Genomic DNA, 13512 nt, shown 5'->3' with positions numbered 1-13512 from the left:
TCTTGATTATGAGGAAGATAAACTGCTGGAGGAGATTAACAAATGTTCTATAAACCTCTTTGATTTGTCTACAATATCTCAAATACTCTTGCTTTGTATTATCAGCTTGTGAATGGAAAGACTTAAGAGTTCTAGAAACTTACAGTAATAATGACTAACTTTTAATGCTCTTCATGTCTCTAAGTGATTTTTTACATGCATTAGCTCCTAGAATTCTTGCAAGAACCTTATGGTGTATAAATCATTTTCCCTGTTTCACAAGTGAGGAAACTGAGCACTTGGTAAGGGTAATTTATTTTTATTATTCAGATTTATAACCAAAAATTTCACTAGATAACTGCATTTATGTCCCTCCCATTCTCAAAAAGTCACCAGTTGACTATTGCCTAGAGCAGTGGCTTCTGAGTCTGGCTGTGTCTGAAAATCAATCACCTGGGAGCTTTGCTTAGATACAGATTTCTACTCCAGCCTTTCAGAAGCTCTGGGAGCTGTTTTTTCCTCTAGGGTGAGGCTCTGTATTTATAAAACTCTCCAGGTGTCTCTGATGTAGTAACATTTGGACAAACCGTCGAGAGCTTAAATTCCAGATTCCATAATCTGGTAATCAGGACTCTTAATTTGTCTGATTTTATTCTACCTTTCCAATTTCATTTTGTGTTTCCCCTCATCATGAACCCAGCGGGATGACTTTCTTTGCTATTCTCCCGCAAGACTGTGCTTTTATTTATCCTGGTATCCTCCACTATGGAATGGAATGAATGCCTTCTCCCTTCCCTTTACTTATCTAAACACTTCTCAAATCCCAGGGTGCCATTAGTAAAAAATGGCCTCAGAATAAGGATCCAATCAAGATCAGGCTTCTGTAAGATTCTGTGTTGAGAGTTCAGAAAGGCAATGTCTGTTGGAGCCTTTCAAAAGGGCTTTAAAGAGTCTAAAAAGTGTACCTTTCAGAATATCTCCGCTAGCCAGAAGAGCTTCTAAGGCTTTTAAGTCCACTATCCCACAGCCCCATGACATAGCCCAGAGTAGTGAACTGGCTATCTCAAAGAAATCTGTGGATGTGGCATCTGTTAAATTGAGTTAATTCTAATAAAATGCATAAGAAACTCACAATGTTTTTACAAGAATGGTGCTGATAGAAACACCACCAGCGTAGATGGAAAAGGATAGTTCAACTAAAAAGAGCCTTTGTGTGTGGGGAGAATCCCAATCTTGTGTGGGCATGAAGCAGGCTGAGAAAACTACACTGTTGCAAACATGGACCATTTCTTATGAAATGGGAAGACTGACTCAGGGGATGGGTCCAGGAGCCCACCCAGAAGGCAGAGTCAAGAGCCCCAAAGGACTATTTTCAAAGAACATAACTGTGCTTTTTTGTTTGTTTGTTTTATTTAATTAATTTTTCAGAGAGAGTGTACAAGTGGAGGAGGGGGCAGAAGGAGAAAGAGAATCCCAACCAAGCCCCACTCTCAGTGCATGATGGAGGGCTCGATCCAATGACCCTGGGATCATGACCTGAGCTAAAATTAAGAGTCAGATGCTCAACTGGTTGAGCCGCCCAGGCACCCCCATAACTGTTCTAATCAAACTGCTGATGACATGTGCCAAGCAGATTTCACAATAGCTGTGGGACTGTTTATTGTGCCTTCTGTGTAACTCCTCATCCCCTTCATCTTTTGAACCCCAGTGTCCATTGTAGTCCTACCCCTGGCTTACTACAGTGGGGCAGAGAAGCTATCTTTTGAGGTGATGGGATTTTGGCTTCAGAGGAGGTACATCTGAGAAGCTACATGTGAGGAACTAAACCCAAGGAGTACCATTTGCAGTTGCACCTGATTTAAATAATTAGACCCAGCCTTATAGTCAGTGCTATAATAGAATGACATTTTGGCTTGGGAGAGACATTGAGTGTATTTTGGATGTAGAAGGAATGTGAATTAAGTGGACTGTGGTGTGTTTCGTTTTCAAAGATGACTGCAACAATATCTTTCATCTTACATGCCTTTTTTTATGCGTTCTTGCAACTTTCCCATCAAGAAATGGAGTTTATTCTTCCTTTACCCCTACCCTTTCAACATGCTAATCTAGAAGCACAAAATAGCTAGCCCCAGCTTGCTATAGTCATCCCAGCTGAAGGTCCGTAAGAGTGACAAGCCATATTGGGTGTTCTGGCAGATACTGTGTGGATCAGAGACAAGCCACCACCAACCTCAACTTGCCTAATTGCAGCATTGTGAGCAAATAATTTAATGTTTTAAAGCACTAAGTTTTGTGTAGTTTAAGGTACAGCAATAGATAACTATAATAGTAGGCAACACAGTGATTAGAATTATATTCATAAATTGGGAAGAATATAGTACCAATGAGAAGATTCACTACTAGACTGTACTATCTAGGTAAGGTGAATACAGCCTGGATGGGAGTGACAGTTGTGGGAATAAAAAAAGGAAAATTTGTCCCGGATTAGTGAATGATTTGGGTGGAGGCGACAGTGGAAAGAGGGAAGGAAGAATCCGCAATGACTCCTACATATTTTGCTTGGGAAACTAGTTTAAAAGTTTACCAAGATAGGGAACTATGGAGGAAGACCCAAGTTTGGGGGAAAGATGCTGAGGATTCCAGTTTTGGACATGGTGAGTTTGAAGTGTGTTAGAGCTATCCACATGGCATGTTAAGGAGGAGATTGGCTTTATGAGTTCAGGGTTTAGTAGACACTTCTGCACTGGAAGTGTAGATTTGGAAGTCATCAGCATAGAGTAATTGAGATGGTTAAAATAACCATATGCATCAGTTTAGAGATTCCCAGACAGTATTGTGTTTTAAATGAAGTAAAATAGAATCAAAAGATCAAAGCTTGTGTGATCTGTGAAATTTTTATCTTCATACACTCATACGTGTACTTATGTAAAATATATTTCTCATTGTAAGTTGTAAAAAGTTTGGGAAGAATTGAAGCTTGAGAAAAGTAGTTGGAATACCATCCTAAAAAATGTCAACATTTAAGGATATGATGGAGAAAGTATTGGCAGAGGAGCTTTGTAAAGGAGTGTTGTATCCCAGAAGAATGAAACAGATGGTTTTATGAGGGAGGAAGAGTGACCTGTAGTTTTACGTGCAGCTCAGAAGTCAAGCCAGTTAAGAAAAATGATCCATTGACAAGATATCATTGCTAACATTTGTGAATTCAGTTTTGGGGACAGTGATGAAGGCAGAAGATGAGAGCAATAGGATGAGTAAGAAAGATAAGGAATTGAAGACAGTTGGCAAACTCTTTCAGGAATTGTGCCTTTGAAGGGGAGGAATGTGTATGGTAGCTAGAGAAAGACAATGGGGCAAAAAGGAGATTTAAGAAAGGCGATATTTGAGCATGTCCAAATGTTGACAGGACAAAGTCAGTAAAGAGAAATACATAGTTAGTTGGGCAGGTCTCAGAGGAGGCAACCATGATGGGTTTCATTGTGAAGGTGAGGTGTTGACAGGCCTAGGAACACAGCTGGAAGGTGGAAGAACCATGGTAGTGGGGTGCCAGATAGTGTTTGGGCCTCAGTTGAGGTTGATATTAACCTGCCTCAGTGTGAGATTGTCTTCTGTGAGGTTAGGCTTTACTAGGTGTGTGCAATAAAAGTGGCAGAGTAAGCATGGGATGCTGGTAGGGGAGTGGAGGTTTAATGGATGAGTTTGGTTAATTGCTTCGGTGGAGGGGGTGGGATCTGTAGGAGGAAATGTCAGAATTAGTGGACAGCTCAGTGTGTAAGTAAGTGACTTTGGGGGCTGAGGCAAGCTCCAACAGATGAATACTGAATTGATAGAATAATGGAGGGTTAATGTAAATGGAAGAAAGGTATGGAGAGTAAATGGCATTGTCAGTAAGCTCCTCAGGAAAGAGATTGTCCTTTTAAAAAAAAAAAAAATACTCATCTGTTCCTAGCATACATAGTAACTTGAACATGGTAAGTACTTTTGTGTTGAATAACTGAATGAATGCCTATATTGAGCACCTTTTATGTGTTAGTCCCTGCCCTTGTGAAGCTTTAGTCTCATTTTTTTTTTTTTTTTTTTTTTTTACTGAATAGATGCAATTCTGGGGGCAATGTTCATGTACTTGAACCTGTTCTCTAACATGAATCTCATCTATGATATTGTTCCCATGTTTGCTAAAGAGAAAGTCCCACAAGAGAGTGGATGACAATGCATCAGGAAAAAATGGCATTATATTGGTGCCATTTGCTGAACTCTTGCTATTAGCTACCATTTATTGAGCGCTTACCAGGTTTGGCTAATATGCTAAAAGTCTTATGTGCAAAATTATATTTAACTGTTGAAACAACCTCAATAAAACATAGAAGCAGTTACTCTGCTTCACAAATGAGAAAACTAAGGATCAGGGAGGGATGTTAAGACATTTGTTCAAATTCACAAAACTAGTAAATGTCAGAGGCAGTTTTCAATCTCAGGACTGTCATAGCCTATAGTCTTACTACTCCACTCTGCAGGAGTAAATTACAGGGTCAGCTGTTTTCTTTTTGTTTTATACATGCTGTCATGTTAGAAGTTTGTTTTGCTGGTACTTTAGAATGGCAAAGAGTCTGATTGTTCCTGTTTTCTGGCTGAGTCTCCTTCATGCATATTGATTCATACCAATTTAATGTAAGTCATTATCCCTTAAAAACAGTTAAGTTGTTAGTTTTTTTGTTTTTTTGTTTTTGTTTTTGTTTTTGTTTTTTTTTTTTTTTGTGGTGTGGTTTCCTTCCATTGATTTAGGATTTTCTTTTCTTTTTTTTGAAGAAACTAGGGAGACTGATTCTTCTCACTAAAGCCCACACATATCAGGATAGTCTTTTATTTGTTATATGTTTAAATTATGGTAATGAGATTATTCCAGAACTTATTTACATGCCAGATTTTTACCTTAAGTATACCAGTTTCCTTAAAAATAGTTTGAACTTTAGAATGATTACAGTCTCTTAAATAGGATGGTATTTGTTTTATGCTGACTTCTTTGACATATTTTATGTAATTCAGTTGTTTGTCAAGAAAGAGAAATATGTATATTTATTAGGTTATTGTCTCCCCTTTCTTTTTCTACTTTCGAATAAGAACAGTGCCCAGGGAGCCTAGAGACTAAATTATAGCTCATCTCACATATACTCTGTTCCCTCTAGAGAACATTTGCAGTTGCAATGTTATTAACTGCAATGTTGCAACTGCAGTTGCAGTTGTTATCGAAGCTTGATGAGTTAACTGTAGTTCATCCTGTAGCTACCCTTTCATTCTTTGGTCATAAAAAGCGATTTTGCATACTTTTAGTTTTATAAAACCATCTTTCAGTTGTAGTGCTTTGTGAGAGAATATGAAATGTTGTTTTGTCAAAACTTAAAGGAGTAGGTTTCAAATTAATTTTTAAATGTTAAAAATTTTAAGACTTTTAAAACTAAAAGTTACCTATTTAATCATTTATCTGCTTAACTAGTTTTAGCTAAAATAATTTAGACCATGCTTGGTTTATCTAGACTTGAATTAAAAGGTACATGCTTTGAATTAAAGGTACAATGAGTTTCTGTTATCCTTTAGTAAATTCTCTTAAACCTCAAAGTCCCTTCACCTTGAATGCCCTGGTAGCATTAAACATGATGTGATGGGTGTATATCTACTACTTAATAGAAGACTTCAAAGTAAAGGGGGATTTTCTTTGCAGAGTGTACTAGTGCGAAGATGTTGTACCGTATTCCCCAGGGTGACAGTTTTAGACATCGCTGGTATAAGTCTCAGGTGACACCTTCATTTAAGTGGTTTATAGACGAAAGGAGACCAAGAAGTCAGTTTCCTCCATGAATCGAAGCAGTTCCTCCTTCCTTGGTAAGCTATTCCTAGGATCAATTCTGAAACACTGATAAGACTCAAGACACGTAACAAATGTGTCTTGAACGTATGTGCTGTATTTCATGAAAATTGTTTTACCTGAAGGAGTATTTGAATTTATCCCCACTATCTTTATTTTTTTTTTTCTCCTAAATGCTGTGCTTTGGTTAGTAGACATAGGTCATTTTCATTACAAATAGTATATAAGTTAGAGGTTATGTTAATTTTCTTCTGAGTTTTTGAATCCTCACTGTTGGACTTTTGAAGTTATTTCTTAAGACAGAATTCTTTTCTGTTTGAAATTCCTTGTGTTCAGATAGTTGCTTCAGAGGTATGGAAGTTATTAAATAATTAAAAAATTAAAATATTTGGCAAATTAAAAAAATGAGAACGCAATGTTTTTCTAAATCCCTCTTGTGAAATGTTGCTATATCTGTGTTTTTCAAATGTTCCTATGCTCCTGTAGATAAAACTGAAATAGTTTGAAAACATTTATTGAAAATAATTTAGCCCTGTTTTAAGCATCTTTGCAAAGATGAGACGAGTCTGTCTTACCATTGCCAGGCCTTGTTAATTGCTTCTTTAACAAAGCAGCAAGATTAACATTAAGAGTACTAAAGCACTGTTTTTCCTATAAATGTTCTCTGTGTTTGTGTATGCATGTGTGTATTTAATTAAAATACATGCGTGTGTACATATTTATATTTACTTAAGATATGTATGTGTGTGGGGGCGCCTGGGTAGCTCAGTCGGGTAAGCACCCGACTTTGGCTCAGGTCATGATCTCACGGCTCTTGAGTTCGAGTCCCATGTCGGGCTCTGTGCTGACAGCTCAGAGCCTGGAGCCTGCTTCGGATTCTGTCTCTCTCTCTCTCTCTCTCTCTGCCCCTCCCCTGCTCACACACTCACTCTCTCTCAAAAATAAATAAAAACTAGAAAAATATTTAGAAAGGTGTGTGTGTGTGTGTGTGTGTATGTTTACTTAAGATAACATTAAAGAATTATAAGGTACTACTTGCACTAGTTTCTCAGTGCTTTTTCCGTTGGGATTTCCTCCCATTTGTTTCCAAAGTCTGAGAGGTTGAGATCACCTTCTTAGCAAGACTGGTAAAATAGTTTCACCTATAGAGTTGATTGCTACAATTTTCCTTTCCTAATTTGAGGCATGGAGAGGCACGTTTCTGTATTATTATAGCAAGATGATATGAATTTAATTTACCAAGGAATATTTGCATAATTTCTGAGAGAAAATAAACAGTTTCATAGAAATTTTTCGGTTTTCATTTTGGTTGTTGTAAGTTTGAACATACATAAGTTTTAAGAGTGAAGCAGTAAGGGGGGCCTGGGTGGCTCAGTCAGTTAAGCATCCAACTCTTGATTTCAGCTCAGGTCATGATCTCATTGTTCCTGGGCTTGAACCTCACATCAGGTTCTATGCTGACAGTGTGGAGCCTGGCTTGGAATTCTCTCACCCTCTCTTTCCCTCCCCTGCTCATTCATTCATTCATTCATTCTTTCTCTCTCTCTCCTTTTCTCTCTCTCTCTCTCTCTCAAAATAAATACATAAACTTTAAAAAAGAAGAAAGAATGCAACAGTGAAAGTTTAGCAAACTCCTGTTTTCCAAGTGAAGGAAGGATGTTTGTGACAAATGGACATTTCCTCCTATGGAGTACAGGATTTTCCAAGGGTCTCCTCCATCAAGCTGGCCTTTATTTATTCTGTTTGGTACAGAGTTCTATACTAGAAAACAAGACAAACCAAAAATGATATTTTCAGCCCCTGCCTTGAGTTTAATTTATAATTAGGAATTTAGGGACAACATGAGTTGTCTTCAATATAAAACTAAACACTGGTGAATGGTTTTCCTTACTAATTCTGAATTACTATAAATGTACAAGTTGTGCTACCAGTTCAACACTTAAATAGATTAAATCATCTCTGACACATGGTAGATTTCATACTATAAGGAAAATACCTAAAACAGTGCAAATACTGAACTGATCAAAGTAAAATGAACTTTGGAAAACAAGTCTGCAAGATTTTTGCTAACATACTGCAATACTTACGTTACAAATTACTGGTACATTGTTTATCATGGTTCTAGTCCTTGTGGGAACAAATTAAGCCCCTTCCTTTCAAAGGGAGAGTAAGGAAAAATTAGTTGTTTCATAATTTTGTATACTTTTAAGCAACTCGTAAATATCACAGAAGAGTAATAAACATTTACGGAGACTATAGTGCAGTACCTTATTTATAGTATGGCTGAAGATCAAATTTCAAATAATCAAGTTTGAATGTACATAATTGTTAGTGCATTGACAATAATATGTCCAAGGGGAACAAAAGCCCCTTCTCTGCTCCCAGACAACAAAACCTGTGTATAATGGCCAACAATGATTGAACAGAAATCACAGATACCTGGTTTGTTGCATTTCTGTTGAAGAGTTCACATGTTTGAAAGGAACACTGTCCGTTAAGATGCATTTATTAGGTTTCATATTCCTAAAACAGGATGAGGTTACATTAGACTTTTTTTTACCCCATTAAAAATACCAGGACTGGCTATAATTTAGATCCCACTAATGTTCGTTTATTCCCCCTAAAGACGTGGGTTTGTTTTCTTGTGGTTAATTTGTTAAAATATGGAATGTACATTTTAAATGTGCATACTAAGAGAAATTACCAGTTGCCTGAATACTGTAGTTAAACAAAAATGTTTTTAGAATCTTTTCTAAAAAAAAGTTTTTTGAAAAACCCTAATTGATAAGTTCCAAATCTTTTTCATAGAACTGGCTAGTTAACTGTGGGTTTACATCATCATTTATCTCTATCCATGGTGGTAAGAAATGATTCCCCCTAACCATCCACAGAAACATATGCACATACATAGCTCTCATTCCCCCCTCCTCCTTCTGAAACATTAGAGGGTCACTTGCATGTTATTAAAAATTAAGTTCAAAACACTTAAAATAATTCTGTATTAGAAACTTGACTCTGTCATAGGTCTCTTCTTTTTGAAAGTCATACTGGGCTGGTTAAATGCTCTAATTCCACTGTCCTTAACATTTAAGAAGCAGAAGACTATTTCAGCAAGCTCAAACTGGAGGTTTAGTAACTACAACACTGACTCCTGGTTGGCTGCATGGGTTCAGTAAGGTCTACCCTTTTTCCTCTGGCAGAATTTGCTCCTGGTTTCTGTGGTTCATTCTTGGGCAGCATTTTAGCTACTGCCATGAATATTTCATTTACATTCATCGATGTCTTAGCTGATGTCTCCATGAATAATAAACTGTTGTCATCTTCGTAGGACTGTGCTTCCTGGAAATCGACAGCCCTTTCATTTGCAAGGCCAGCCTTGTTTCCTGATAAAACTATTACATTGCTTGGATTGGCTTGTGTCTGAAGTTCTTTAGCCCAGTTTTTGGCTCTGCCAGAGGACTCATCTGTGATATCATATACAACTATGGCTGCTTGTGCTTCTCTGTAGTACATGGTGCTAGGCTATGGTAGCGTTCTTGACCAGCTGTATCCCATATGTCAAACTCTACTGTTGTGTCATCAAGGCACAACAGTGTCTTATGGTACTCTCTTGAAATTCATGAAATTGGCCCTTCACAAAATGCAGTTACAGGCTTGATTTGCCAACAGCAGACTCTCCCAGAAGTACTAGTGTGAACTGGCATATATTATTTCCAGTATTTGGCCCGTTGGGTCTTGTTGCTCCTTAATTAGCCATGTCCAGATTTGAAAGAAGGCCCTAATTTTCAGTGTCTTAAATGAACTTCCAGGATGCAAGGTGTCAACTTTTTTTCTTTCTGGATGTAAAGAAAGCTGAAACTGCACCAGCGGAGCCATGGGGATAAAAGTCTCCCTGGCAGCAGGTCCCAGGCATAACCCGAGAAGAGGCTGAGGCTGGCTGAGGCTGTCGCTTACCAGGTAGCATATCTCCTTCTCAGGCCACCCCCTTCAGACTCGGATACAGTGTTTCAAAATTCTATGTTTAATGTGTGATTGAACTGTCAGCAAAGTAAGGGAATTAGTAGGAGGGGCAGGGTTATTGAGAGTGGGAATCCAGAGAAATGATGAGCTCTGCAACCAGCATTTGTCCTGACTAGCACTTACTGTTTTCTGAAGGTCTGAAACTTGAGTTTTAGCAAGAAAAAGGGACAAAAGGCCTGCAGCCCATTCATGATGGAAATTTGGATTGGAGATCTCTCCATGTGAAATTACAAGTCCTTCTTAGTTAAAAAACAAAAAACAAAAACAAACTTGGAAAACATACCCATAGAGGAAGACACTAGTGTGTTTGCCTTTCTTTGATGTGACTCTAGATAGAACAGGGGAGAGAGAGAGAGACTCAATACTTTGAGAAACACAATATACTCATGTAGGCTTGGAGCCAGAATTCACACTGTCTCTGTGGCAAAAACAAAAACATCCCTCCATTTAGTTTAAAATGATCTTGGGTTTTTAGTATTCAAAGGGGCCTAGAAGAATCAACACAGATACTTGTTACAGGAGAGTTTTAAGCACAAGCCTCCAAAAATTACATATGAGCTCATAACTAAAAATCAGTAAACAAAATAGCAATGAGATCATCATGCACCTATTAGAATAGCTAAAATCCGGTACACTGACAGTACCAAATGCTAGCAAAGATGGAAAAATGAGGAAAAACATGAGGAGGCAAGGCACCGTCAGAATCTACACAAATTACCTACCATCCAAACCAATATCTGCACCAACTGGAATTATAAATGACAGAATGTGATTTACTGGGTTGAAGGCAATATTGAAAGATAATGCTGGGAACCTTTCAGAATTGATGAAAGACAACAACCCTCTGATTAAGGAGGCCTCACAATTCCCAAGCAGGAAATCTAAACAACAATAATAGTTTCAATGCTAATACTTGACAAGCAGGAATGCTGAAAAGTAATGAAGCAAGCATTTAACTTAGTGTTAGAAAAATAATAGAATGAACCTGAAGTAGGTAGAAGAAAGGAAATAATAAAGGTAATAGACATAGGTGAGAGTTATCAGGAAAGATAAAGTTGGTTGTTTGAAAAGGCTAATAAGAAATATCAAAATGAGCAGGATTAAGGGGAAAAAAAGTAGAAATATTTTTAGGAAAAAAAGACACAACTAAAAATGTAGGCAGCAACTCTAGCCAATAAATTTGAAAAATTAGATTAAATGAACAAATTTCTTTTTTTTTTTAAAAAAAATTTTTTTTTCAACGTTTATTTATTTTTGGGACAGAGAGAGACAGAGCATGAACAGGGGAGGGGCAGAGAGAGAGGGAGACACAGAATCGGAAACAGGCTCCAGGCTCCGAGCCATCAGCCCAGAGCCTGACGCGGGGCTCGAACTCACGGACCGCGAGATCGTGACCTGGCTGAAGTCGGACGCTTAACCGACTGCGCCACCCAGGCGCCCCTAAATGAACAAATTTCTAGAAAGAGTACTTCCCAAAATTTATTCAGTAATAGGAAATTCTGGTGATTTTTATTATCTAATTACTAATATATATTATCTTTACAAAGACATCATAGGCTCAGATAAATTTACAAACAAGTTCTACTGAATGTTTAGGGAAAAATATAATTCCAATATCACATTAATACTGTATTTCATTAAGTCTAAAACAGTACCCGTCCTCTGACTTTAACATCTCTGAAATTGGGTTAGATCTTTAATTGATAGTGTTTTGCAATCTCCATTGGCAATTGTTAAACACTTGATATCATCTCTGAATTTGGGATCTCTTTTACAATGTAATAATATCCATCAGTCTCCTTCTCCTCATATTTTTATGACATCTCTGAAGTCAGGAATGTAGCTGATAGTTGATGGCATCTTAGAATAGAAATGGACAAATAAAAATTCTTGTATATGGAAAGCAGACATTACAAAGAAAAGCTACAAGATATTCCTGCTCATCAATTTAGATGAAGTTCTAACAAATTATTAGCAAACTGTTGAATCAAGCAAGATATAAAGAAATAATACATTATAACCACAGTGGGGTTATTTCAGGCATTATAAGGATGGCTTTGGTATTAGAAAATCTGCGATTGTCATTTAACATACAGATTATAGGAGAAAAACTATGTTGTCATCCCATTAACAAAATGTATTTGAAAGTTTTAACATCCATTATGGTAAAAAAAAAACTGTAGCAAATTAGAAATAGGAACAAATGCTATCTTAACCTTATAAAGTAACAATTAGGAACAAGGAAAAAGTGTGTACCATCTACACTTCATTATGATATTGTACTTGAAATTTAGCTAGTGAATAATGTAAAAAAAATAAAGAAGGAAACAAAATTTATTTGCAGCTAGTGTATAGTTGTTTATATAGAACCTCTCCCAAATTCAGATAAATTATTAAAATCATTAAAAAATTACTGAATATATGTTAACTCCAGTTCTATGTACCAGTAACAAATGGTTGGAAAGATGCAGTTCAAAAAATGCCACTTAAAACAACAGAAAATAAGGTGTACGTAGGCATACATCTAATAAATCTAACAGAATATCTTTATGTAGAAAAGTATAACATTAAGATGATGTATTCTCAATAAATGGAGAGATATATTTTCAGTTAAATAGACATACCATGTTTCCAGTAGGAAAATTCAGTATTATTTAGTATGGCACTTACCAAATTGATTTTATCTGTTCAATGTATTTTGAATCCATATCTCAACAGGATTTTTTCATGATACTTGATAAGATTATCCTAAACTGTCTAAGGATAACCAAGGGCAAAGAAGAGTGAAGACCCTCCTGAAGAATCAGAGCCAGGCAAGGGTCAGGGGTTATTTAGTACTTACCATAATGCTCTGGTAAGTTAGACAGTAGGTGTTGGTGCTGAAATAGAGACAAATGAAATACAACAGAGACTTAGAAATAATGTTATTCGTTAGAGCTCTACATGACATTGTGTTAAAGGCAAAACTATGGAAACAGTAAAAAGATCCTTGGTTTCCAGGAGTTAGCAGGGAGGCAACAATGAATAGGCAGAGCACAGAAGGTTTTTATGGCAGTGAAAATACTCAGGATGATACTGTAGTGATGGATACATGTCATTATGCATTTGTCCAAACCCATGGTATGTACATCAAAAAAAGTGAACCCTAAGATAAGCTATAGACTTTGATTATGATATGTCAATATAGGTTCATCAGTTATAACAAATGTATCACTCTGGTGAGGGAAATTGATAATAGGAGAGACTACATATGTGGAGAGCCATGTGGATATATGGGAGATCTCAATTTTGCTGTGAACCTAAAACTCTAAAAAATAAAATCTTAAAAAAAAAAAAAAATCAGTGTACTGGAAGTATACTCACCTTACCCAAACATCACGGCATGGGGCAAAGAGGAGAAACTTCACCAGTGTACTATCAAGACAAGAGCCAAATTCAGAAAAAAAATTGGGCAGAGTTCACCCAAACAATTTTTCCTTGGTTTACAAAGAAATAGTACAATGGTACAGGACTTTTTGGGTGATGACAGCTCTTTTATATTGAGTATCCTGTTTCTTGTATCACCTTTTGCTATCACTTTTTGATAGAATATGTATTGTAGTACAGCCATTTTCAAGTGGTGTCTTTTGAGGGAAGTAAGGCCTGTGGAAAAT

At 36.9% G+C, this 13512-nt stretch overlaps 1 protein-coding gene and 1 pseudogene across 5 annotated transcripts in view; one reads left to right on the top strand and one right to left on the bottom strand.

The window, feature by feature from the left end:
* OSBPL8 (oxysterol binding protein like 8) overlaps window positions 1-13512 on the top strand; it is a 155768-nt gene that overhangs the window by 81496 nt on the left and 60760 nt on the right. The window lies entirely within an intron of this gene.
* Window positions 8969-9596, bottom strand: LOC124501188 (ras-related protein Rab-5A-like; annotated as a pseudogene).

Source organism: Lynx rufus, unplaced genomic scaffold, assembly GCF_022079265.1.
Source record: "Lynx rufus isolate CCGP_SWC_20201006 ecotype Redwood Valley unplaced genomic scaffold, mLynRuf1.p SCAF_7, whole genome shotgun sequence".
In the NCBI taxonomy this organism is placed as follows: Eukaryota; Metazoa; Chordata; class Mammalia; order Carnivora; family Felidae; genus Lynx; species Lynx rufus.
This window is presented reverse-complemented; position numbering and strand designations above follow the sequence as displayed.